Raw genomic sequence first — 26,774 nt, forward strand, 5'->3', positions numbered from 1 at the left:
CACGATAGCTGGGTTTAAGATAATCAGAATTTGAATTTCATGAGATTTTAAATAAGTATGCAAACCTATATTATTCGAAGGAGCTGTTGACGTTGGGAATAGCCTTTATTTTTATTTTTGGCCATCTTATAAATACAATTTAACAAGATACTTTTTACCAATACAACCAGTTTAAGTGGAGAAGTTAATTATTGAATTACATTTTTATTCTGTATCCGTTAGTTATTAAGATATTACAAAATGACACCTTCGTTGGTCAAACGAAGAAAAAATGTATTGCTATACCTTATATTAATTTTTTTATGATGTCCGACGAAATACAGAAGACCTACCTACTAGATTAGCATTAACCTTATCAACATGGAGGCATCTGCACCGACAGTGTTCCGATCTGTCTCATGGTACTGGAGATTATTGATAGATTTATCATGTTGCAGGGTATCCGAGGTAACAAAACGGACGCATGTGAAAAGCATGACCCTTGTCAACATGGCGGCATCTGCATCTCCACAAACAGTGGGCTGATCAGTCTCATGGTACTGGAGTTTATTGAGAGATTTATCATGTTGCAGGGTATCCGAGGAAACACAACGGACGCATGTGAAGAGCATGACCCTTGTCAACATGGCGGCATCTGCATCTCCACAAACAGTGGGCTGATCAGTCTCATGGTACTGGAGATTATTGAGAGATTTATCATGTTGCAGGGTATCCGAGGAAACACAACGGACGCATGTGAAGAGCATGACCCTTGTCAACATAGCGGCATCTGCATCTCCACAAACAGTGGGCTGACCAGTCTCATGGTACTGGAGATTATTGAGAGATTTATCATGTTGCAGGGTATCCGAGGAAACACAACGGACGCATGTGAAGAGCATGACCCTTGTCAACATGGCGGCATCTGCATCTCCACAAACAGTGGGCTGATCAGTCTCATGGTACTGGAGTTTATTGAGAGATTTATCATGTTGCAGGGTATCCGAGGAAACACAACGGACGCATGTGAAGAGCATGACCCTTGTCAACATCGCAGCATCTGCATCTCCACAAACAGTGGGCTGATCAGTCTCATGGTACTGGAGATTATTGAGAGATTTATCATGTTGCAGGGTATCCGAGGAAACACAACGGACGCATGTGAAGAGCATGACCCTTGTCAACATAGCGGCATCTGCATCTCCACAAACAGTGGGCTGATCAGTCTCATGGTACTGGAGATTATTGAGAGATTTATCATGTTGCAGGGTATCCGAGGAAACACAACGGACGCATGTGAAGAGCATGACCCTTGTCAACATGGCGGCATCTGCATCTCCACAAACAGTGGGCTGATCAGTCTCATGGTACTGGAGATTATTGAGAGATTTATCATGTTGCAGGGTATCCGAGGAAACACAACGGACGCATGTGAAGAGCATGACCCTTGTCAACATGGCGGCATCTGCATCTCCACAAACAGTGGGCTGATCAGTCTCATGGTACTGGAGATTATTGAGAGATTTATCATGTTGCAGGGTATCCGAGGAAACACAACGGACGCATGTGAAGAGCATGACCCTTGTCAACATGGTGGCATCTGCATCTCCACAGACAGTGGGCCGATCTGCGAGTGTCGAAACCTAGACTACGAGGGAATCTTTTGTGAAAAAGGTAACACTGCGTTTCATTTGTATAAAAAACTTACATACTTATGTAAAAATTGCATACATACTAAACACATTAAATGTGTCTAGTAAGTATTATGATGCTGTGCGTTTAGGTCTAGAAACCGTTGTTGCCTCGTTTAACCATTATAGTCTCGTATTCAATGAGAACTGTCTCAGTGTTTGATGAATCTTGACAACAGCTAAAAGGTTAACCACTTGCGTAGATTTGTGTAATTTGAACGAAATTATAAGTCAGAAATGTTCTTTTGCTGTCTGATTTTAAGAGATGGCACATAATTCTTCATTCTATTTTAAGATCTTTAAACTATCAAAGAAAGTTGTTTGTAACCAAAATGTTTGATACCCACTACCTTAAATTCATCCTTTACGGATAAGTAGTTTTACTGTCAATAAAACAAGTGCAGTAAAATACTGTACTGACTTAAAAGTGTTAGATTTTAGTTAAGTTCTCCTGAGAGTTTAAATGCCCATTAACTTTCAACATTTTCTAATCCAACTACTGTAGGCCGACTGTCACTGCACTTAACACTTTATGGACTATAGAATGCAAATAGTTGCAATCTTCGGGGATTATCTGGGAGCTCGTTTGCAACGAAAAAATTAAATCATCTTTACAAGAGCGTAAAGCCATTACGCTGGCGTTCGATAGCTTAAATTAACTGAAACAATCCGATTAACAGATGAGATTAATTTAGCTTACAACCCTGGTTGGTAACACAATGTCTGCGTTTTGAACTGCCTCGTGATTCTAGAAATAGTTTGATTTTAATACATTTTCTATTTAATTTGAATATCTTGATAAGTAGTATTTCTTTACTTTAAATAGCTATGGACAGTTTGTTTTTAATGTTCATTACTACAATTTTCATTACTAATAGACCGTAATAATGAAGAATATTTAAATCCAATCGGAAATTTTACCCGGATAGCTCAGCATGTATTATCCAAACACTAAAATATCCATGAAGATTTTAAGCCTTGAGGCAGTCATGAATATGAACTGTGAAACAACAGTGGGAAATGTGTTTTAACTATACCTCCTTTAAACTCAAGAGTTTTCCAGGAAATAATATGGTGTGGTTCAAAACGAATTCACGTTCTGAATAAGAAAACTGGGAGATTAATTTATTATTCACCGAATGAACGTGCTATACGTATGTACAAGTTTAAATAAATGGGATGAAATGATAGTTATATATAAACCCAACCACTTAACGCAATTTTTCCTGGTCAGAGGCTGTTATTCATAATTATCTGTTTCCATATCTAAAAAAAATAATTGTTATTATATTTTTCAACATCAAGCTTCATTAAACAAGTTTATTGTATTTAAACGCAATTTAAGTTTGTTGAAGTTGATTTAAATTTAAATACTCCCGGCTTATCAATGCAAACGTGACAGCGCCTCGCGGGACCATCAACTGAAGAAGAAAACTCGACGTCTCCATCAGTTGATAAGTGATCTTCTGGGGAATTGCAGTGTTAATTCAGTTAATTGATTTTTAATATCAGGAATCTGTAATGTAGTAACAAATATTTTGAATTCGATTGAGTTATTACGTTTTAATAAAATAAGTAAAAAATCTGTTAGCATAAAAAGGTGTGATGAAACCATAATAGTGTAAGGATTTCATAAACTGAACTGAGAAGGACATAATGTGAAAGGACTAAGAAATGGTTTAGGTAATGTAACGTTAGTAAGTTAAGTTAGTACCACACGAAAGTTTCTTCTTCCATAATATCGAGTAACATTATGTTAAATGTTAAATTACAAAACTAAAATTAGCTTAAAATTGTTACTAAAATATTTAAGAATAATGGGAGATAATGAGTAAAAAATGTACAGTAAAAGATAACTTAGTTGGAAAGAATAATAACAAAAAGAAGAATGGATAAAACAAAAGGTATGTGAGAGGTACAAGGTGGTGAAAATAGAGGGGTGTGGTGGAAGTAGCGAAATGTTACGTTATAATAAAACTGAGGTGAAGCCGTTGAGGTTTCTTGTGATAATTATATTTATGTCAGGGTGGATTAACTTTTCCACATCATTGTATCCTGTATCCAATATTAAAGTAAGTTTGACGTTTTAGATAGATATTTTATTTTATTTTGATACTTAATAATATTTTTTAATTTTCATTCTTTTTAACTAGTGAACCCGTGCGGCTCAACGCGCCGCAAAATAAGACATGAATTTAGAAAACAAATTGGTCGTGTTATATATTGACTCTATGTCGAAAATAGAATACAGTACAACTTTTTCCATACAGCCTTAGAAAAAAGCAGTCCAGCCATATTCTAGCTGTATGTATCTTATATTGAGTAAATTTATACTTCGGTGTCATACCGACCACACCAACAAATCGACTTCCAAACAATTAGTTTAAACAACAAAATCTTCCTAACCTAACCTAACCTAATCTGAACAAACCCCTTTTTAAAAATAAACACTAAAACAAACAATTTAATCACAAAACTACTTGCTTGAATATTACGTTTTTAGTAGTAAAGCCATCTTCAGGAATATTACCAGTTTACCGGTTTACCGGTAAAGGTAAGCCGTTTTACCAAATTACCGGATTATCAGTTATACCATTTTACTGGTTTACCGGTTCACCGGGTTACCGGGCTACCAAATTACCGGGTTGCCGGTTTACTGGTTTATCGGTATACCGGGTTACCCGTTTACCAGATTACCAGTTTACCGGTAAAGTTTCTATCTATCTAGTTCTATAAAGAAATAAAACAACTGTAATGTATTTTGTTAAGTATTATATTTGAAAGCCGTCTAAGCTTTTTATTGGTGAAATTAAACTACAAAAACAAGTAGGGCAACTTAAATTTTTATTTAAAATTTTCAGCTTTTTCAAATTCTTTATCGTAACTCACCTACTAACCATATCGTTCTTAAAGTAAAAAAATAAAAATGTTCGCCTGGTTTTTGCAAAAAAGTTAATACTAAAACCTAAATTTCTAGAAATTATATTATAACAATAATTAAAGGTCTTAATGAAAAAATGTTTCCGAGATGATCTTTCAGCCACAGTGGTGTTCTTCTCTCCCTGGGGGACAATCAATCGTCTGCTGCTGCGTATGATCTGCTAAATATATTCACATTACTGTACTTGGTGATAAACTTAACAGATACATCATCTGGTGTTATAAAATTATTATGTACTACTAATGTAAAAAAAACAACATATAATGTTCTAGTAAAAAATATATGAACATTTAATAATTACTAAGATTATGGTGGTATTTTGTAATACAAACATTACATAAAGCGGAAAGAACTTGATCTAAGGAACAAGTTACCCAATATATACCATACGGACCAGTTGAAAATATATTTTTACCACACTACGATGTTTTAGCTGTTTTACAAATGATAATTGGAGGCTGAAAGCTACGTATTGCTGTCCATGCCACTTGATATCGTCTTTTAGGGACCGAGCAGGTTTTTGCGGCCCTAGGGCCGAAAATTAGCTGTTTGCTTGGTTATTTAAAACATTAATTTTCTATATTTAATAAACAAGCTATATCCATGCATTGCAATGTAAAATACATGTTTTATTGTCACCGCTGCTTAGCAACTATTTACTATTTTTACTGATTCATCTAAATACTTCACATAACCTGAAAGTTGCAGTTGTATTGACTGTTAGAGTGCATGTGCATATTGTATATATTTTCTCAATTTTGTATAGTGTAGGGAAAGATAGCGTTCGTACCACGGGCCGGAAGGGTAGGCAGATCTCGATCTTTTCAAAAAAAGAAGCTCTCGTCTCGAACTTAAACAATTTTCTCGAACCGGCAAAACGCAATTTTTGGCCCTAGGTACGAAATATACTATTATAAACATTAGATTTATGACGTTAAATTATCGCTAATAGTATATTTAGTTTTAATCACTGATTTCAATTTAAAAGGCCACAATCATTTAAAAAATAAGTGTTTCAATTGCTAAATCATATTTTTGTAGGATGGTTTAGCTTCAAATGTTGCAGGTTATCCACACAGTCTTTTTATTTACAAATACCTCGCCTTTATTTCCGTAATTTCCTTGCTAGAAAATATTCAAACTAAGCGAAAAATTTTTATTTCTTATCATATATTTTTCTATAATTAAACATGGAATCCTATAAATTCATATTGGAACACAAACAAAGAAATCGTACTGTACAGTATATTTATATTCAATGGTGTTGATATAATAATCAACACTGGCACCGACAGTGACATTTGGTTTAACACCTCCCTGATCATTTTTACTTGTAATCTTCACTTTTAAAACGCCTTTATAAAGCGTTCATAGCCGTCCTTTACGACAGCCATTAGCCGTTACAATCCAACGAAGCCCATTAGAGGCTGCTTATTACATTATTCATATCCGAAGCTTCTCGCAAAACGATACGTTTGTAAAACGATATTTTGAAAATGTTCTGTTTGTATTTTTGGTCTAAACGATACAATTTAAGTAGGCTATTTCCTATGTTTTACTAAGGAGAAATAAAACTCTAAATTTTTTCTACATTTTAAACATAAAAAATTCTCAAAACATAAATATTTGTTATACATCTTTTTTGGAGCAGGAAATCCAAGAGAATGCTACCAGTAGAAACCAGTTAACCTTCTCTACGAACTTTCCAATTCACCAGTAATGTCATATATGTTTCAATCATGACAGCAATTTGATTAAGTCTAGTTTTAGGTTTGCAAATTAATCGTGTTCAAATTATACAATTTACATTGATATTCAAACCTGAATATACCGCACACCGTATTTCACCATTGTCCACAATGCATTCCTCCTTGTTAGTTTTAATTACTCTGGAATGTAACTTTTATAGAAAAAGCTCCCTAAAACTAAATGGAACCTAATCTATTGGTAAATTGGAAAACAAGAAATTGTAACTTACTTAGACTCAAGTTGTTTAAAATATCATTAGATGTTGATATTTCCCACTTTACAATCATTATTATTTATTGAGTATTTTTTCACTGCTACAATCCATTGAGTTTACTTATTTGTTGTTTTGGTTTATGAAGTGGTAAAATTCGCTTCCAATGTTTTTCAGCTTTATCGGAATCAACACTACTTGGATTGAAAAAAAAAAATCAAAAAATAATAATATTATTTTAACGTGTCTTTGTATTTGTAAATTGATTATTTTGACTGTAAACTAAAATGTTTCAAAGAAAATTGGTTTGGACATGTTTTAAGTAAGGCATATTTGAGATAAATCAGTGTTTAAACACAAACTAGCGATAAGCCATCGAACTCAGCGCGAACAGCAAAGGTCACAGGTAGGAGATCGATTAGGGAGACTTCGCCTTGGGGCTCCTTCAACTTTAAAATCATGCTTGGTGCCTTGGAAACGTTGCATGTATTGACTCCTCTCTTTAACAGGTTATGGAAATGGAAATGGTGTTAACAGGGTTTAGAAATTGACTAGAAAACACATGGCTTCATATAAAATTCCAAAACCAGTAAATTTTTCCCATTTCTAAAACCAGCTATGTCCAACAGTTAAATATTTGTTATAAAAAAAACTAATTACCTGTGATTATAAAGCACTATATAAATCTAAAAACGTGATTTTTTAAATGATTTTAGAAGAAAAAATCATAAGAATATCTTTATTACTATACCTATAATTTATCAGTTTTTTATGAATACTGGAAAGTTGTGAAAATAGAAATAACAGGTTTTGGAATTTGGCTAGATCTTTGACTGTGAAGTCTAGAAATAGATCAAACGCCAGGGGGACGAGGCCTTGAAGGAAATTACATTATATATTACAATTCGCAGGTGCGCTAGATCATTAAGCTTTAAAATTATACATCTTAAACTGTAATACGAGCTATGTGTGTTTGAATGTCTGTCTGCAATATATCTCGAAATCCAGCGGCTAGGATTTCGACTAAATTTCGAAAATAAGGACTTATGGCCCTAAAAACGTGATTAAACAGGCACTATCTCAGGAAAATTCTTATTTCGCTACACAGCTTATTTGAAAAACTAAACCTTTAAGATTGACCTTATAGGTTGTCAAGTAACTGTGTTAATTGAACAAAATAACAAGGGAAAAGTAAACAAAAGACTACTATGTTACAAGTGTTACAGTAACAAGCCATCCACAGTATACTAGCAAATTACAAAATACATTACAAAGAGGAAAACATCAGTTGTTACTATTGACCATAGATTACTAATAGCCATTATTTGTTGTGTTAAGTTGACTGACTTTTTAGCATGATGTAGAATTTCTCATTGTAAATCATACGGAATCTAACTCAATAAAACAACTAATTAAAAAAACACATTTAAATAAAGAGTAGAATTGATACGAATGTAGAAATGGCAAAAGTTAAACGAAAGTGTTAACGATCAGCATTAGGCGCCATCTTGGAGGTGGTATTTGAGGTAAGCGGATACGTTTAATTAACAATAAACAGAGTAAGACATAACTTTGGATAGCTCTGCTTGTTTATCTGTTAAAGTTACTTTCATTTTGACTTTTTATCTGATCAAATGTAAAAACCTAAACTTTCTTTATCTATCTGATACTTAACTACACGGAAATATTTACAATTAATTTCAAAATATTAAAATCATAAAGAAAGATGTTTATAATACATGAATAAAATAGTATATTTCGTACCTAGGGCCGAAAATGAGGTTTTGCTGGCTCGAGATAGTTTTTAAGTTCGAGACGAAGTCGAGAACTTAAATCGATCGAGGGCTGCAAAACCATTTCGGTCCGTGGTACGAACGCTATTTTTCACCACACTATACCCTATTACCACTATTCACCACTATAATAATGCACACTGATAGTCAACACAACTACAACTTTAAGGTTATGTGAAGAAATAATTTGAGGAGTCAGCAAAAATAAAAATAAATAGTTGCTAGGCAACGGTGACAATAACACAATTATATTGCAATGCTATGGATTTTGATTGTGTATTTAAAAAGCATTCATAAGTAAGCGGACAGCTGATTTTGCGGCCCCGGCCTGTAAAAACCTGCTCGGTCCCCAAATTACGATGACAGCTGGCATGGCCAGCAAAACGTAACTTTCAGCCATCAATCAACGTATGCAATACAGCCAAAAACATCATAGTGTGGTGAAAAATCTATATACGTAATACATTACCTCCGCTTTTCAGTTATCCAATTCAATCGATTTTTAAGGTGGCATTGTAAAGCTTATGATCTAGCAAAGTGATGAACGGTAACTAAAATCGCTGTTTCCACTAGGGCATCGTCCCATTAGAGTTTGATTTTTTTAGAGTTTGCTAAAAAATATTCAGTAATACCATTGACTATACACAGAAATACTTACTAACTTTTTTTATAACAGCTTGAATGTAAATTAAAATGTGAACAGCTTATCTTTCAGTTGAATGTTTAACCACGGTCATATTTGAAACAAGAGACAAACCACTTTATGAAAATGAATTTTAAATAGGCTATGTTTCTTACTATAATAATCTGATAGAGGTATGTATATCACTACGCCAGAGTTTGCTTAGTAGACCGCTTTACTCCTGGCAAGAAATCTTTGACGAGCCTCTGATTTTTGTAAATAATACCGCCATACCCGCCATTGTTGCTTAGTTGTATATATATGTTTTGTGTTTAAATGTTTTTAATGTAAATAAGACGCAATCAATCCAACTTTGTTGGTCAAAGATGAAGCAACCAAGTATCAAGTATCAAGTATCACTCTTTATTATTGAAGATCTAAAAGCAATTATTTTTTTTTACATCAACAGTTTTATTTGCCTAATTAAATTGGTTTTCGATTTTCGTTTTGCTTAGAAATGGAACCCTGTAGGGGTTCCAAAAAATCCAAAAATATATATACAAGATGCTATTTGTGCGCAAAATTCGCTTTATTATAATCGCATCTTTTATATATATATTAATAAAGGAAATAAAGACATTAATTCCAATATTTTATAGTTATAGTCTTAGTAATTTAATCTCTGAATAGTTACAATTGTTACAATTATACATCAGTTGTCAATTATAAAAAATAATAACATTTCATAAAAACATACACAATATATCTTACAAAACCTTTATTCTCTTTAAATCTTCTGGCAGTAAAACTAAATCATCAATTACATGATGGTAAGAAAATGTAATGCAGTAAAAGTTTAAAGTGAAGCTGAAACCAGAACATTCTTGAGTTACCCGTCAAAACACAGACGTAATACATTTCGAAAATTCTTACTATCTTAGCCCTGTGGACTAAAATACTCCCACATTATTTGTGCATGGTAGAAACTATCCATTCCAGTTTAAGTAGAGCAAATTTCCTTCTGCCAGATTCTGGTTTTTAACCAAAGACTAAACGTTAAAGCATAGGTCTTTAACTATACAAACAGAAGATTCCACAAATACATCTGCTTGTATTTTATATACATTGCTGCAATGTGTTCAATCTTATGAAATGTTTTTAAGAGTGTCCTTGGAACTGAGGCAGTGGAAAACTGGCTCGAAGCACAAGTTGCATTAGAGTGTCATCCAATGAAAGGCTAACTAATGACCCTTGATCCGTGATTCGCTGTCAATGCCCTGCTCTTGCTGCTTCTTTGCTGTGTCCTCTGACAAACTTCACTTACACTCTAGTCAACTATTTCTTCATAAAAAGAAAACTGTTTTGATATTTATCAAGAATTGCTTACATTGATTTAAAGCCAACCTGTTGCAATTTGATAGTGCAATTCTTGGTATAGATTCTTAAGATGGATTTTTACTTTGTTCAGGCACAATAGATGTAAACATTATTTTTAACTAATCTCTTAAAAGAAGGTAAACAAATTAAAATTATTGGTCTTTTACAATAATAGCTGTGCAGGGATGTTGTCGTAAGTGTCCAGGAATAGTATGGAATTCTTGATGGTACTATGTTTTATTGAGGGAGCGAGCTGGTTTAATTGTAGAGCTCGGGGCTTCAGAGCCCAAGGTCCTGGGTCAAATCCCGCCAATCACTAATGGGTTTTATCTATGTGATGAAGCCACGACCCTCTAGGACTAGTCTAAAGTAATGTGTAAAACAGTTCCAGGCTAGAACCTGGCCTATAAAATGGACCTATATTAAATAGTTAGCAACAGTTTCGTATTCTTTTTGTAACCTAGTACGGCAGGTATTATAAAAATTGTTGGGAACACACTTTGTACCTACATCAAGTTATGTACAACAAATTCTACATAAGTTTGGTACAAATTTGGGGTCGTTAATTGTGGAATTTAAATCCATCATTCAATTAAGTTATGTCAAATTTTATAAAAGCACGTTCGTCGATTCCAATTCGTGACTATGGACCGTTCTCGTAGTATTGGTTATTTACTGTCTCGCTGGAGAGTTTGTCCTTTATGGATCTGTGAAAGAGATTAGATTAATTCCTTGAAATAAGATATTTCTGTTTAATTGACTGAAAGTTACTTTAATTGAGTTTAGCCTATGTTTTCTTACTAATGAATTTAACATGAGGTTTAACGTAATATGACCATGACATAATTGTACAAAACAAGTTGATGAAATGGAAAATACATTTAATAGGATTAGCTAGGAATGTGTCGAGGTGGTATTTAAGACTAAGCTACACAGTATGATTTACTTAAGTGTCACGAGCATTGCTATGAAAGGCCATATAATTCTCTGTGCGGTTTCTTGAGCTAAAAGCAGCTTCAGGCAGTTTGTCCTAACAAGATACAGGGACGGGTTCGTTTGTCCTTGTCAACCCTAATAAGGGGATGACTCTGCAAGAAATAGCCAACATTTCCTACCACATCTGACATGCCAACTGTTAAACTGTTGATTTCCCTCCAACTTAAATCTGTTGTCAATAATGATCCAAACATTATGTAAAAATCCAGCAGCATGCAAAACTGAGAGCTTCAATAAGCTATCGTGTGACAAAAGTATGGCGACTGTGACAACAAGTCTATTAGTAAAATAAACCTGTAAAACTTGTTTAAAAATTCCAATGTAATCTTGTTGTTGGAAATTGACAGCGATAATTGCTGTAAAGGGGGAGGATAAACTTGGTTTGTTTCGGGGATCGTATTTGAATCCTCTTAGTCATTCTCTCTGAGCACCAATTTGAGTTATCAAAGATGTTTGCTCTGCATGTATAGGATTAGTCTTTACAACAATCAAATCCAATTAATTGTTACTTTCACAAATGCCACAACTATTAATTAATATGTTAATCAAATAACTTCTTTGTTACAAAACGCTGCGCTCTTTTATGTGAGCATTGATTAAAAGCCTTTCAAAAGCCCCATTGTGTATAATATTCTAATCTTATTCAAAGACACATTCAATATATTAGTAGTGGTTGGTGCAGCTTGTTAGGATCATATTATTTGGACTATTGAATGAGAACTGATAAATTTGTGTAAACGTTCACCAAATACTTACTCAAAGTTTACTTTCATGCATGTATGACTACTGATTAACCAGAACGTTTTCAAACTATTCTTTCTTTTATTTTGCGTTCCACTACCACAATAATGCTGCACAACCTATTAAACACACAATATTAAACACAGTAAAAATTACACTGTTAAACATACATTTATCATTGTTTTGATATAAAAAATATTTATTTTTTCATTACACTAATTTGTGTTCATTTTTCTTGGATGTAGTCTTGTAAAACGGCTTACAACTACCACACTATACTCCAGTTTGTTTTGGTGAAAAAAACATGGATTCACACATATACTTCAGTACATAAGTGAAGGCCTTCAAGCAAGCTCGTACTGACAAGAGATCTCGACAGATAATTAACAAACTGTTCGAGATATATAGAGCAATCTTGGTCATCGTGATATTGATCAGGCTTGCCGAGCACTTCGTCAGCGCTAATATCCTTAGTCCGACTCAACTTGGTTTGGTAAACACAATCTAACAAAACATCTGGGCTTTGTAACTAACTTTCAGTGAAAATAATGTTGAATCGCCGTTGTAGCTTTTGCGAAATAAATAAACATCAGTACCCGTGATCAATTATCAGAAACAATGTCCTTGGGTACTGTCAATAATGATTGGTAAAATTGATCAGAGTTAAATAAATAACAGGATAATATACAATTGATGGTTAATTGAATATGCTTATAAAACAGATTACTGTATTAAGAATAAATTTACAATATATGAGATATGGTGATTTTAGTGATACGTGACCGCTTTCAGCATGCGCTCCACCTAACCTCCAGAGGTCACGTATCCCTAAAATCGCCATATCTTAAGTTAACACTCATCCAATCTTAAAAACTAAGGTGTCAATCGATTTGTATTTAAATTGCCTTAAAAAAGTTATCTTTGTAAAATTTTTGTAAAATCAACGGTTTTCGAGTTATTTAAGAAACAAAATTTTAAAAGGCCGCCATTTTGTTTTATGAATTGGAAAAATCGTCATAATTTGTTGGTAGTCGTCATAATCTAGTTGTCATAAATGTTAGTGCAAAGTTTCAATTTAGTATAATTAACCATTCTTTAGAAACAAATTAATAACTGAAAAAAACTAAATGGCAGCTGTGTGAGTAACTAAGGACTTCCGGACAATTTAAATATGATATTTAGGTATGTTTCTTACCCAGGAGCAATGCCCTAAAATAATGGTAGAGAGTTCCGGGACACCCTGTATAATTGTATACAGGGTGTCCCGGAACTCTCTACCAATATTTTAGGGCATTGTTCCTGGGTAAGAAACATGTCTAAATATCATATTTAAATTGTCCGGAAGTCCTTATTTACTCAGATAGCCACCATTTTGTTTTTTTTCACTTATTAATTTTTTTCTGAAGATTGGTTAAACATACGAAGTTGAAACTTTGCAGAAACATTTATGACAACTAGACAAAGCTACCAACAAATTATGACGATTTTTCAAATTCATAAAACAAAATGGCGGCTGTTTAAAATTTTGTTTCTTAAATTACTCGAAAACCGTTGATGTTACAAAAGTTTTACAAGAATAACTTTTTTAAGGCAATCATATTACAAATCGATCGACACCTTAACCTTTAAGATCGGACAAGTATTAACTGAGATATGGCAGTTTTAGTGATACGTGACCGCCGGATATTAGTTGCAGCGCATGCTGAAAGCGGTCACGTATCACTAAAACTGCCATATCTAATTTATAAATCATTAAAGGTGGCATCTGAATTAGTGGAGCAAAGTAACCCCTGTTGACGGTAATTTAAGAAACAAAATTTTAAACAGCCGCCATTTTGTTTTATGAATTTGAAAAATCGTCATAATTTTTTTGTAGCTTTGTCTAGTTGTCATAAATGTTTGTGCAAAGTTTCAACTTCGTATGTTTAACCAATCTTCAGAAACAAATTAATAAGTGAAAAAAACAAAATGGCGGCTATCTGAGTAAATAAGGACTTCCGGACAATTTAAATATGATATTTGGATATGTTTCTTACCCAGGAACAATGCCCTAAAATATTGGTAGAGAGTTCCGGGACACCATGTATACAAATGGCAGAAATTAGATATTAGACATACTATTTATAACAGATACACCAAGTAAAATGTGTACTTTTAGATGATTTATTCTGTATAATTGTCGTGATAATAACTTGATAAGGCATGATATGAATTAAGATTGACTCGTGATAAGATATGATGATGCAAATAATGCATCATAGTTTGCTCTGAAGCAGAACCAATCAGTAAACAGGCCAGGAAGACATCAGAAACAGTTTAAGGAAAGCCATGTTTCGTAGTTATCCTTGAGTCGTGGCTGTTTTATTCAACCCTTATTTCTCCCATAAGCCCTTGCAACAATTTTCATTTAAAAATATAACCTTCAATCATAGAACAAATCATTTGAAAATGGGTGTACAGAGTCTAGGTACGTTTTTTTTAAGACTGTATGTTTTAAAATAAATTAATGAAATACAATTTTTTATCTGCTGTATCCTTTAGTTTAGACTTGTTATATCGATACGGACATTTTGAACACATTTAAATAACATTACTGATAAAATGGGAAGTAGAGTAATGTAGCTGCTTGACTAAAAACAAAACTAATATTTGTAGCATATAACAAAATATTTAATTAAAGTGTTCAATTTTCTACCAAAATATCATGATTCTAAAATACATATTTTTTATTTTACAAGGAAAATACAGAAATTAGTTGAAATGCGGATAGCTTGGCATATTCCAGAAAGCGGCAGTCTCCAATCGTATCCTGTAGCTAGAGCTGGAGATTTTGCTGTGACGAGTGTGGTAAGAATATTTAACAAACACCAGGCAACTAAAATCTTTGACTAAAATGATTATTCTTGTCAAATATATCCCTTCATTTATCAAAGCCTTTACCGTCCTCCGTGTGTATTCGCCCTCGTAGAATTTATTCGCCTTAAATTTATATTTCAATTGCTGATATTACAGTTCATAAAGATAAATTATAATTGACTAGCTGTACCCGCGGGCTTCGCCCCGTTTAACTTCATAAGTATTCGCATGGCTCATTCACGTCCTGGTTGAAGTTCGTTCGCTACGCTCACTCACCTTTAGGTTGGAGCTCGTTCGCTGCGCTCACTTGCCTTCAGGTTAGCTCGTTCGCTACGCTAACTCGCCTCCAGGTTGAAGTTCGTTCGCTACGCTCACTCACCTTTTGGTTGGAAATTAGCTGTTGTCATATATTTAAAAAAAATTAATAGTGCTGCACCCTGTTGGTAATCCTTTTAACTTTTATGCTATTGAATATCATAGAACAGAACCAACTTGTTTAATTGAAACAGCTGTTAAGATTCATTAATTCATTTTAAATATGAAAAATCATAAGATTAACATGGGGAACTACAGAGCCACTGGGGCGGAGCCCGAAAGGGTTTTTGAGATAAGAATATGCTTTAATGTTAATCGGGAATGTGAGCTATCATCATGCCAAATTTCAGCCCAATCCGTCCAGTAGTTTATGCGTGATTGAGCAACACACACACAAACACACACACAAACATACACACAAACATACACACAAACTCACAAACTTTCAGATTTATAATATTAGTAAGATGTTCCACTAGTCACAAAATGAGTCTACAGTAATCCAAATCTGAGAGTTCCTGTGATACATAATATACTTTAATAAACATTGCTCGAACGAATAATCAGCAAGAATCGTGTCTACCTGTATCATCAGTATTTTAATAACGGGTTTATTTCGGTGGAAAGAGGAATGTAATAACATGAAAGAATGCTAGATATTCTCTTTTTATAATGATTAATATCCAAACTGAACTTCTTGAATAATCATATCTGACAAGAATTTAATGTAAATATCGTAAAATTAAGTTTGAATATGTAAGCATACAATTGAAATATATCATGTCGTTCTAGTTACCGGTTAACAATGATTTTGGAAAATGTTAGGAAATAGAAAAGAAAAAGAAGGAGAAATCGAACAGATCGTCGACTCAACTCACGTTTACCAGCAGAGCTCAGCTTCCGACGCACAGACACAGATTGCAGTATCATTGATCCGTTTACAGCATGTAACCTATCTAAACCCACATTCTTGTAAAGTAAAACACGGAGAACAAATAGAAAGATAAAAGTCGAGATATTCTCAGAACAGCTCACGTAAAAAAGAGAAACTCAGCTTTTGACAAAAGGGACTCACACTGTTTTAAAACTGATATTACAACGTTTAAAATATAAATGTTTGTATGTAGCGTGCGTTACCTTGCGAAATGAAGTTTACTGTAAGAATAAAGGGATACAACCAACAGTATATCGACAACACAGCTGATGTTATGATATGCAGTGCTCAGCTTTTGACTCACGGACACTGATCAATTAGGTAGAGTCCAACGTATCAATACACCTGTACACTAGACATAGAGAATTAAAAGGACGAGTAAAAAGCATGTATCGTCAACGGAGCTTAGATTTTTACACAGAGGCAAACATTTCTAACAATTACAGCGTATACCATTTAATAAAGCTTAGACCCAGAAAAAATGAAGAGGAAGGAAGATAACACATGGACAGAATTTTCGTTTCATTTATTCGGCGAATAATATTTAACAGTGGAAAAAATATTTCTAAGCGAAAAATGGTTTCAAACGTTAATTGCTACTTCAAACGTGCTAATTAATTTACTACGGTATGTATGAGTAATATAAAATATTACAATATATTTTAGGTATAAAAACTTAAAACAAAACGTTTGTAAAATGTTTTTGTTACATTTTTAGCTGGATCAAACAATGAAATAGTTCAGAATGGCATGCAAAACAATAAACGATTATTTATTCAGAACTTAAACCCACACGAATCACATAACCAAAGCCACCAGCGTTTACAGATTTGAACTACCTACGCGAACGATATATCTCCTACGCGATGAACAAATATCATCATGGCACTGGTTTATATATGCAACACCACTTGTATATCGAAAATATCCACTTTTTCAGATTGACCAAGACGTCAGCAAACATTTTTGTATCTTATACATAAATGTTGAATACGATAAAATAAGAATATGCTTTTAATTGGTATTACAACGGAAATACTCTACATTGAATAAATTTCCATCTAGAAGGAGATAATGTTGATCAGTATTTTCTTTTATAACGTTGATGACAAGGAAAGCATTTTGAATAATTTCTATTGGAATGAGAATGCCTAAGGTTTAACCACTTTTCAATTTCAATAACTTTTTATTTCACAGCATATCATTGTTTGGATTCTATTCAGGATTGAACAACTTATAATGGAAACAATTTTTCCATAGATTGGCCCCAAAAAGAAAACACGCCAGTTTATCAAAAGGGGCAGGTTTAAAAGATTATTAAAAGATACAGCTTAGATTATATTCCTTTATAAAGTATACGTGCGACTTATTATGTAGCTCGCAGAACAGCTATGCAACAGCTGGTACTGGATACAAAGGCACTAACTTGCCTCTCTGGTCTGTAATTTGACAGTTCCTTACCAGAGACTTGTGTGATTAAGGTTATTAAACTTGCCAAAGTAGATTTTCAAATTGATGACCTAATTAAAGACTACACGCATTGTTCAGTTAATTGGTTTACTGTATGTATCGGTTAACTTGATCTTTTGATCTCGCCAGCATAGCAAGTATTGCGTTACTAACCTTGGTTGAGGGCTAGATCGTATATTTAATTGGTTGTTGTTAATTGGTTTGACGGTTCAGCTATCACTTGATATCGCCAACACTCCACAGTTAGTTGACCTTAACTAAATACTGTTAATTAGTTGTTCTTAATTGGATTGACGGTTCAGCTATCACTTGATATCGCCAACACTCCACAGTTAGTTGACCTTAACTAAATACTGTTAATTAGTTGTTCTTAATTGGTTTGACGGTTCAGCTATCACTTGATATCGCCAACACTCCACAGTTAGTTGACCTTAACTAAATACAGTTAATTAGTTGTTCTTAATTGGATTGCCGGTTCAACTATGACTCGATACATCCAACACTCCACAATTATACGACTAATTTTAGTTAGCCTAGACTAGATCATTAAAAGGTAATTGGCTGTTGATAATTGGATTGTCATTTCAGCTATCACTCGATTTATCCAACACTCCTCAACTATATGACTAGTTTTAGTTGGTCTAGACTAGATCATATAGTTAATTAGTTGTCGTTAATTGGATTGGCGGTTCACTCTCATTCGATCTATCCAACACTCCTCAACTTTACAACTAGTTTTATTTGGACTGGACTAGATCATATGGTTAATTAGTAGTAGTTAATTAGTTGTTGTTAATTGGTTTGAAGGTTCACTCTCATTCGATATATCCAAAACTCCTGAACTTTACAACTAGTTTTAGTTGGCCTGGACTAGATTACATAGGTAGTTAATTAGTTGTTGTTTATTGGTTTAACGGTTCACTCTCACTCGTTTTATCCAACACTCCTCAACTTTACAACTAGTTTTAGTTGGCCTAGACTGGATCATATAGTTAATTAGTTGTTGTTTATTGGTTTGGCGGTTCACTCTCATTCGATATATCCAAAACTCCTGAACTTTACAACTAGTTTTAGTTGGCCTGGACTAGATCACATAGGTAGTTAATTAGTTGTTGTTTATTGGCTTAACGGTTCACTCTCACTCGTTTTATCCAACACTCCTCAACTTTACAACTAGTTTTAGTTGGCCTAGACTGGATCATATAGTTAATTAGTTGTTGTTTATTGGTTTGGCGGTTCACTCTCATTTGACACACCTATATATCCAACACCCCTCAACTTAAAATAGTTTTAGTTGGCCTGGACTAGATCATATATTTAATAAGTTGTTGTTAATTGGTTTGACTGTTCGGCTATCACTCGATATATACAAAACTCCACGTATTACGTTTATATCCTTGTAGATATTTACACTCGATGATTAACTTCATTGTGGTAGATTCGTTGTGTTTAAATATGGATAAAATAAATTAATATATTGTATCTTACAGATAAATCTTTTATTGCATCGTAATTTCACAAAAAAATGATGTTCCATTCTTAAGTTGTTTGGTGAGCTTCTCATCTGACCGGTGTTCTGAATGCAGTTTGAAGATAATATGATAATATTATTAGCTTAGTAGACATTATTTTTGTTACTCCTATGAACATATTAACTTGTTTAAACCCCATTTGTTAACATGTTTCATAAAATAAAATACATAATATCATACAACATGTTAAATCTATGGCTACTTGTCTCTAGTATAGCTTATCCCTAAACTACCAAACCACTAAACTTCCAAATAATAAATTTCAACAAATCATGCTCTAATATTAACTTTAATGTTATATATCTCTGTAAAAGTTGACTCCAGGCATGAGAAACGCTTAAAAAGATAAGAAAGATCTAATTTTCCCCTTAGCTGTTGTGATCTACCTTTAATCAGCATCTAGATAAAATGTAATTTCCGTTGTGACCTGTACATAACTACAGCTCTTTAAAACGTCAGGTTTTTTTAGAAGAGATGTAAATTATAATATTTAAGAAGCAAGTATAAATGTTTTATGTAGTTTAGGTTACGAACCATTGTCGATTTATAATTAATATTAGAGTATAGGATAGAAGTCTGGGGATTATAAAAGGAACAACATTCTAAATTATAGTAGTCAGTGTAAGAAAATTACAGCAGCCTTGCACTATGACAAGCACTTTAATATCAGCTCAGTTTAAATTAAAAATAATAGTTTATTTTTTTATTGATCCGTCCGAATTACGTTTATTTTTAATATCCTATCCTATGCTTTAATATGAGCTATGTCTGTCTGTCTGTCTGTCTGTAATAAATCACGAAATCCAGGAAGGATTTTCACTGAATGTTGGAATTAGGGACTGATAGCCCTAAAAACGTGATTTTTGAGAGCCACTACCTCAGCAAAATTCTTATTTCACTACACAATTCATTTGAAAATTTAAAAACTTAACATTGGCCTTATGTGTTGCTAAGTAACTATGTTTGTTGAACAAAATAACAAGGAAAAGTAAACAAAAGAAGTCACTACTCACATGTGTTTATAACAAGCCACCCGGGCTTATCCCAACTCCGCGCGGTGGTCAAAAATATGTCAAAAACCGACTGTCCAACTCCGCACGGTGGTCACTTCGGGTCCCTCGTGACACATGTCCAACTCCGCGCAGTGGTCAATTTTGGGTGACGCTGTGAGTTTGTATTTGAAATTTGAAATGGTTATACATGTACATAATTTAGAACTGTACGAAAACACAGTAACTAATATAATAAAGTTAATTACTACAAAATAGAATACTTATGTTTCATTTGAATTTACCTATCATTAACAAGGTAACCTAACCTAGCCTAACCTAACCTAACCTAGCCTAACCAAACTTAACATGTCACATGAATAAAGTAGCTATGAACAAATAAAAGTGAAACATCACTTTAGTGACAAACGGTATGTATATAGAATAATTTATAATAAACATCATATGTCATACGAAAGCACAACAAGGTAGCGTAGAGATTAGATGTGGCCACCGCGCGGAGTTATACACTAAAGTGACCACCACGCGGAGTTGGACTGGACCCTTCAGGGGCCATAAAACTTTTCCTCTCCTTAGTTTTGACCACCGTGTGGAGTTGGGCAATCCCCAGCCACCCACATTATACTAGCAAATTACAAAATGCAGTAAAAAGGGAAACACATCAGTTGTAACTATTAAGCAAAGATTAAGATTTCACTGAAGATTACTCGATATAGGGGAAAATAGTTCCGATCAAATAGTGATTATTTTACTTATGCATCTCCCACCAAAACTTAATCCCAGAAATACTGAGGCATTCCGAGTAAACTAAATACATCTGGGGGTTTTAATTGGTATACAAAAACTATTACAGTATGCTAAATCCCAAGGAAAAAGTAGTATTGAAAAAGCAAAAAATCTTTGTTACAAGTCATTTTAAAATTAATATGATTTTTTATCCTATTTTCATCTGCTGACTTAAGTGAGGGTAAAAGTTGAACAACGGGTTTCAATGACTAGAGGGGAGAAACATTCTGTTCGAGTAGCACTTAAAATTAAGCTAGATCAAAAAATGTATCTTATTTTTGTTTACAGTAATTGTATGCTTTTACATTACAAAGTTGTTATTATTTCAGTGATTGCCAACATTTGTTCATTTTGTTTTAAATATCTGGCTATGGTTTGTATCAAAAATGTTTTCAGTAAATTATAAAGTGTTTGTTTACAATGTTGTTTTATTTTAACTGTTAAACCCAATTAACTACAACCGAGCTCGGTCCCCCGGTACTTATGTTCTTACTAAACTATGAAACTACACAATTTACTCCTCGAGTAATAAGACTCATTTTAATCGCGACTTCCGTCGCTGATTGTATCGGTTTTTTCCCATTTTAAAGTGTGGCCGGCCTAGCACGTATTATAAATGTTTCTTGTGCTTTTAAATATTAACTTTAGGCTACATGTCTACGTTTGTTCATTGATGAAGACGTCAGTCAGATTCTACAAACTATTATTTTGATGAAATAAAACTGTTGTGCTACTTCCCAACTTAAAGTTATATCTTGTATAATCTACCTGAAGTAATTGAACTATTGAAACTAATTCCAAATTAATCCAACTATGCGCATTCTAGACGGAATGAAGCAACTCCTAAAACTTGTCGCCAACTTGTAGCCGATTAATAGAATCAACAGTCAATAGCAGCATCCAAGCTAAGTTGTTAAACTACTCGACTTGTAGCTTATAGGTTTTAGTACAATAAAAAAATCATAGATTTAAATTGGGCCTAAAAAAAGAATCTTCCAGTCGTAGTAAAAGAAATATCGCCATCTGCTTCGTTCTACACAATTCATTTTCGCCATTGTATGTTGTTGGAATGTTTGAATGAATACATTTCTGAAAACACATTTAAGGCACTTATCATAAGAATCTTTCTGGAGAAGCTCTATATATCCATCTATGTGATCTATATTCTACATATTACAAATATGGGTTTCCTTGTAACATCCCTTTCTAGCCGTCCTACTTAATCGGTTTTTACGATTGAAATCTTATTATGTAGCGCACCTGAGATAGTAATTAAACAGTTAATTTCCTTTAGGGCTTCGCCCCTTCACGTTTAATTTATTTCTAGAGTCTAGAGTCGATTTTCAGAGATGAAGTTTTTCTGACCGACTTTCTTTATAACGGGTTGAATTTATAGTATTTAGAGTTTAGAGTTATTTAGAATTTAAAGTTGATAATATAGTATTTTAAAGTGTAGGGCCGTTTATGTATCAACTTGATATCTGAATTATCTTAATGGGTTTCAGTTTCAATGTTCAAATAGATTCATAAGTTGAACAAACGGTAACTGTTCAACAATGCAAGTGTTCACCTTTTCACGCTGTTTATTGTTGATTTATTAATGACAGTTGAAGGTAAAAATCAATATGGACTATATTCCGGCCTAGCCCGGTGTTCGAGGGCACCAAAAATAGACACGTGGTGAAATGAGATGTATAATTTGTCTAATCACCACTCTACCAGACACAGTTAGGCGTGGAGAGGCCCAGTGACAATAATAGTTGCTGAGATATTTATGCAAGCAACGGCAAATTAAGATAATTCCACGGAATAAATGTTGTAGCTCCTGTTAGTTATCTGCACGCTAACATCTCAACCGCAGCACGCTACTGTACAATATACCCAGTATACCCACTATACCTAGTATACCCACTATACCTAGTATACCCATCGTCAATGAGACCTACCAACAGTGAACCGTTCTCCTCATAGCATCGGTCGGGACAAACAGTTCTTGCTGGTTTTATTTATTAACCTTTATTAAATTAAATAGTGTAATTTACAATTACATGTATTTATTTTTGCATGTAAAATAAACTCATGGCAAATAACTGTATTACTTTTCCAATGAACAAAGAGCAGTTTAAGGGTTTTCTTTGGAAAAATTATTATAAACAACACAGAGACTTGGCGAATGTCGTGCGGGGAAGCCCCTTGAATGGATGGACTCTTTTTTACACAACAAAAGCTTCAACTAAATATCAAGAAGTCTTCTAAAAATAAGCTACGAGCTCGTATTGGTTAAACTATTTTAGAACCAGCAGTACTATTAACTTGATTTTACTTTTATAAAAACAAATATGGTGACGAAATATATATAGATTCTACTGAGGTTGGTTTGTTTGAGAACGTACAGTAACATTTGGGTAAAATTGTATAATACTTTAAAAAAAACTCACAGAAATCCTTACAAAATTGTTCATAATTAATTATCCAAAACGAATTAATTTTCAAAAGTTGTGCCGTATAAACATATTTATAACATGGTATATATATTTTGGGGAATTCCGTGAATTGAGTTAAACTTCAGGCCTCGGCACTCATGTCACGTCATAATTGTAATAATCCTCTTTTGTGCCCCCAACAATCGCTTGATATTGCCCACATAAAAGATGTGGTTAAGCAAAATATTTTATACTATTTAGTGTTCTGTTTCAGCGCTAAAAAGTGCAAATACATTTTGTTAAATATTTTTAACCCAACTTCAGAATTTGGCATGTTATATTTTGACATATAACACCATTATATGGTGGAACTAACTGGATTCAGAGTTTAAGACTGGATGATATTAATATTCCTGAGCCCAGATAAATTAGTGTTAGTGCTCCGCCCACTTTTCAATGAACTGGTACTTATAAGATATTCAGAATAATCTTTTCGAAATATTTTTTCCTTGAAATAAAACGCTCACACAATTAATTAGGCCTACACACAAAGTAAAAACACAAAGACAAAACACGCCACGATGGCTTTCATGAGGAAGTAAGAAGGTTATCACAGTTGCTGGATCAGCAAAACTTATATCTTTTCGTCATAACATGCATATAACATTTTTAATCCACTTAAATATTTTTGGTATATAGCGTTTGTTTTAAAATATCTCATTTAAAGTCATACTAAGAACACGTTTTATTGTCAATATTAATATTTAATTTATCATAATCAAAATTTACTACCCACAGAATTGCTTATACAAGTACGTAGTTTGATTTATCTATAGTGATCCCATACAACACACAATAGAAATATAACAAAGATAATATTCTATTAAAGTGAAGTCGTGAGTTTGAGTAAAAAAACCTCAAAGATATCTATTAATCTTTCCATTAACATGTAATCGTATTGAGAGGAAATTGAATGCAACAATCACAGATTTTGGAAGAGACGAAGTTGGTTTGTTCCGGCGTTTGCCGGGTAAATCCTCTTAGCAGTTCGCGGTGCAGTAATTTAGTCCTAAATGTTTTTAATTTTGCGTTAATAGCTTTTAAATCGTTTTTAATGTCGTTTGAATGTCTTTTGAAATGAAGATCTTAAACATTGTATTTTCAGCTAAAGAGATGTAAAACATGTTATGACAAGTTACGAATTATTTGAATAATTAAATGGCATATTGATTAAGGTGTGTATATTTTTGAATACTATTATTATACTATTATTATACTTAACAACTTGACTCACTTTAAGTAATACAAATTAATAGACAATTTGTTTAAAAGATTGTAAATTACTGTTAAATGTGTAAACTAAAAAGTTTATCTAATGTCAAAGTTTGTCAACAGCACTAGAAATTGTACATAAAAGTTACTATAGTGTTCTGTATTGGTGTTCAATAACAATGCAACTTGAACTTGTAACAAGACTTGTGGCGACACTTCAGCGCTTGTTGGGCACGACCTCACAAACTTACCTGCGACCTCTTGTTAGCTATGTTCTGTCATGAACAAAACGTGAACACATGCTACCTCACAAATACCTATATGTGCTGGTATGACCCCACAAACTTACCTGCGACCTCTTGTTAGCTATGTTCTGACATGAACAAAACGTGAACACATACTACCTCACAAATACCTATATGTGCAGGTATGACCCCACAAACTTACCTGCGACCTCTTGTTAGATATGTTCTGACATGAACAAAACGTGAACACATACTACCTCACAAATACCTATATGTGCAGGTATGACCCCACAAACTTACCTGCGACCTCTTGTTAGATATGTTCTCATATGAACAAAACGTGAACACATACTACCTCACAAATACCTATATGTACCTGTATGTAGTTATGACCCCACAAACTTACCTGCGACCTCTTGTTAGCTATATTGTGGGGTCTTGACTGGAATTAACCCAGCTAGATCCACATTTAATAAATATCGTGCTGATTCCACTACCCAATAGCACTCACGTAAACCCTGCCCAGCGTAAGCCAGCTTTGATAAGTCGTGAATAAATTCATTAACTACATTTTTATTTAATTTTAACTACCCCTCGCCATTGAAACTCGCCTGCAGCAACTTGCCCTAAACATGATATCGATAATTGTAAAGTTAATTTAGTTACATCAGTTAATTTATTGTTGGTTGAACCTGCCCTAATTTAGAAAAGATACCCCTTACCCCCTTTATCCCCCAAAAGATTACAATTAATTAGACATTATCGGTACTTTACCAACTGTTGACCAAGGATCAGGACCTCCTTCTTCTTCGGCAACGGATCTCAGACAAACCTGCTTGCCGGCGGTTCGTCTTTTCCGGTTGGAGCGCTAGTCTCGGTCCGACTAGAGCTGTCTGCCTGCCTTTGGATCAGCCGATGGGGTTGACTCTTACCTCAATATATATAATTATTGGCGGTGATGTGGGTTACTCCCACAGCTCTCCCCCGCTCCCCAAAAAAAGGAGCTGGAGCTAGCATGCTGGACCTGGAACTTCTGGTTAAAAGGGGGCAAAAAATTAGTGTTTGGGGTTTTGGTAGGCAAGGCTGCTGCCATGGCTACACTAGACTGCAGTTCCAGTGTTGGCAATTTACTTAGTTGGCGGGGCTTAAACAGTTTATTATAAATATACAAATAGGATAGTAATCCATAAACAAGTAAATAAATATCAATAACAAATAACAATGAATAAATAGTTTGAATTATAACAATGCGATGAAACATATAATTCTTAAAGGTGTATGATCCTGTAGGGCGCTTTTATGTAGGTTCGCTGCCCTAAGGTTAGCATGTTGATCGCATAACTGACTTAATCTACTTAAAACTACCGGTTTGAAGATGAGAGATGTGTTTGTGTAAGGATTGGTGTGTTAGTGTTGGTGAGCGTGTATCCTCAAACTATTTCGAAGTAGGTTGAGGGGAACAATCCGCTCTTCCCCACGGTCATTAGCCCCTGAACTGCGCTAAAAGATGAAAAAAGTTAAAAAAAAAAACTAGGCACAGTTCACGGTCTAAAAGAAAATAAAATAATTTTAAATATGCGCAAAAAATGAATTTACTCTAAAACCAATGACGTGGAGGAGAGCTGCAGCTCAGGTTGTAATGGGCGATCGCTAAACCCTGCCGCCTTCTGAAGGGCGTGCCTACGCGAAACACGACCTTAGTCACAGTTGGCGACAGGTGCAGGCTCCATCACAACCCTGTGTGTGTATGTGTGTGCTACGGAGTGAAAAATTGTACAGTATGGACTAACCTAACTTAATCTAATATCACCAGCTGAGAGGGTTCATGAGA

At 34.0% G+C, this 26,774-nt stretch overlaps 1 protein-coding gene across 1 annotated transcript in view; it reads left to right on the forward strand.

Moving 5' to 3' along the window:
• Window positions 1-1,517: 1,517 nt before the first annotated feature.
• LOC128986888 (neurexin-3) overlaps window positions 1,518-26,774 on the forward strand; it is a 77,892-nt gene continuing 52,635 nt past the window's right edge. The window contains exon 1 of the mRNA XM_054407487.1: window positions 1,518-1,653. The gene's annotated coding sequence lies outside the window, so the exon portion shown is untranslated. The remainder of the gene's footprint in view (window positions 1,654-26,774) is intronic.

Source organism: Macrosteles quadrilineatus, unplaced genomic scaffold (assembly GCF_028750875.1).
Source record: "Macrosteles quadrilineatus isolate MER2022 unplaced genomic scaffold, UCM_ALF_1.0 Scaffold_1__1_contigs__length_201487025, whole genome shotgun sequence".
NCBI classification, from domain to species: Eukaryota; Metazoa; Arthropoda; class Insecta; order Hemiptera; family Cicadellidae; genus Macrosteles; species Macrosteles quadrilineatus.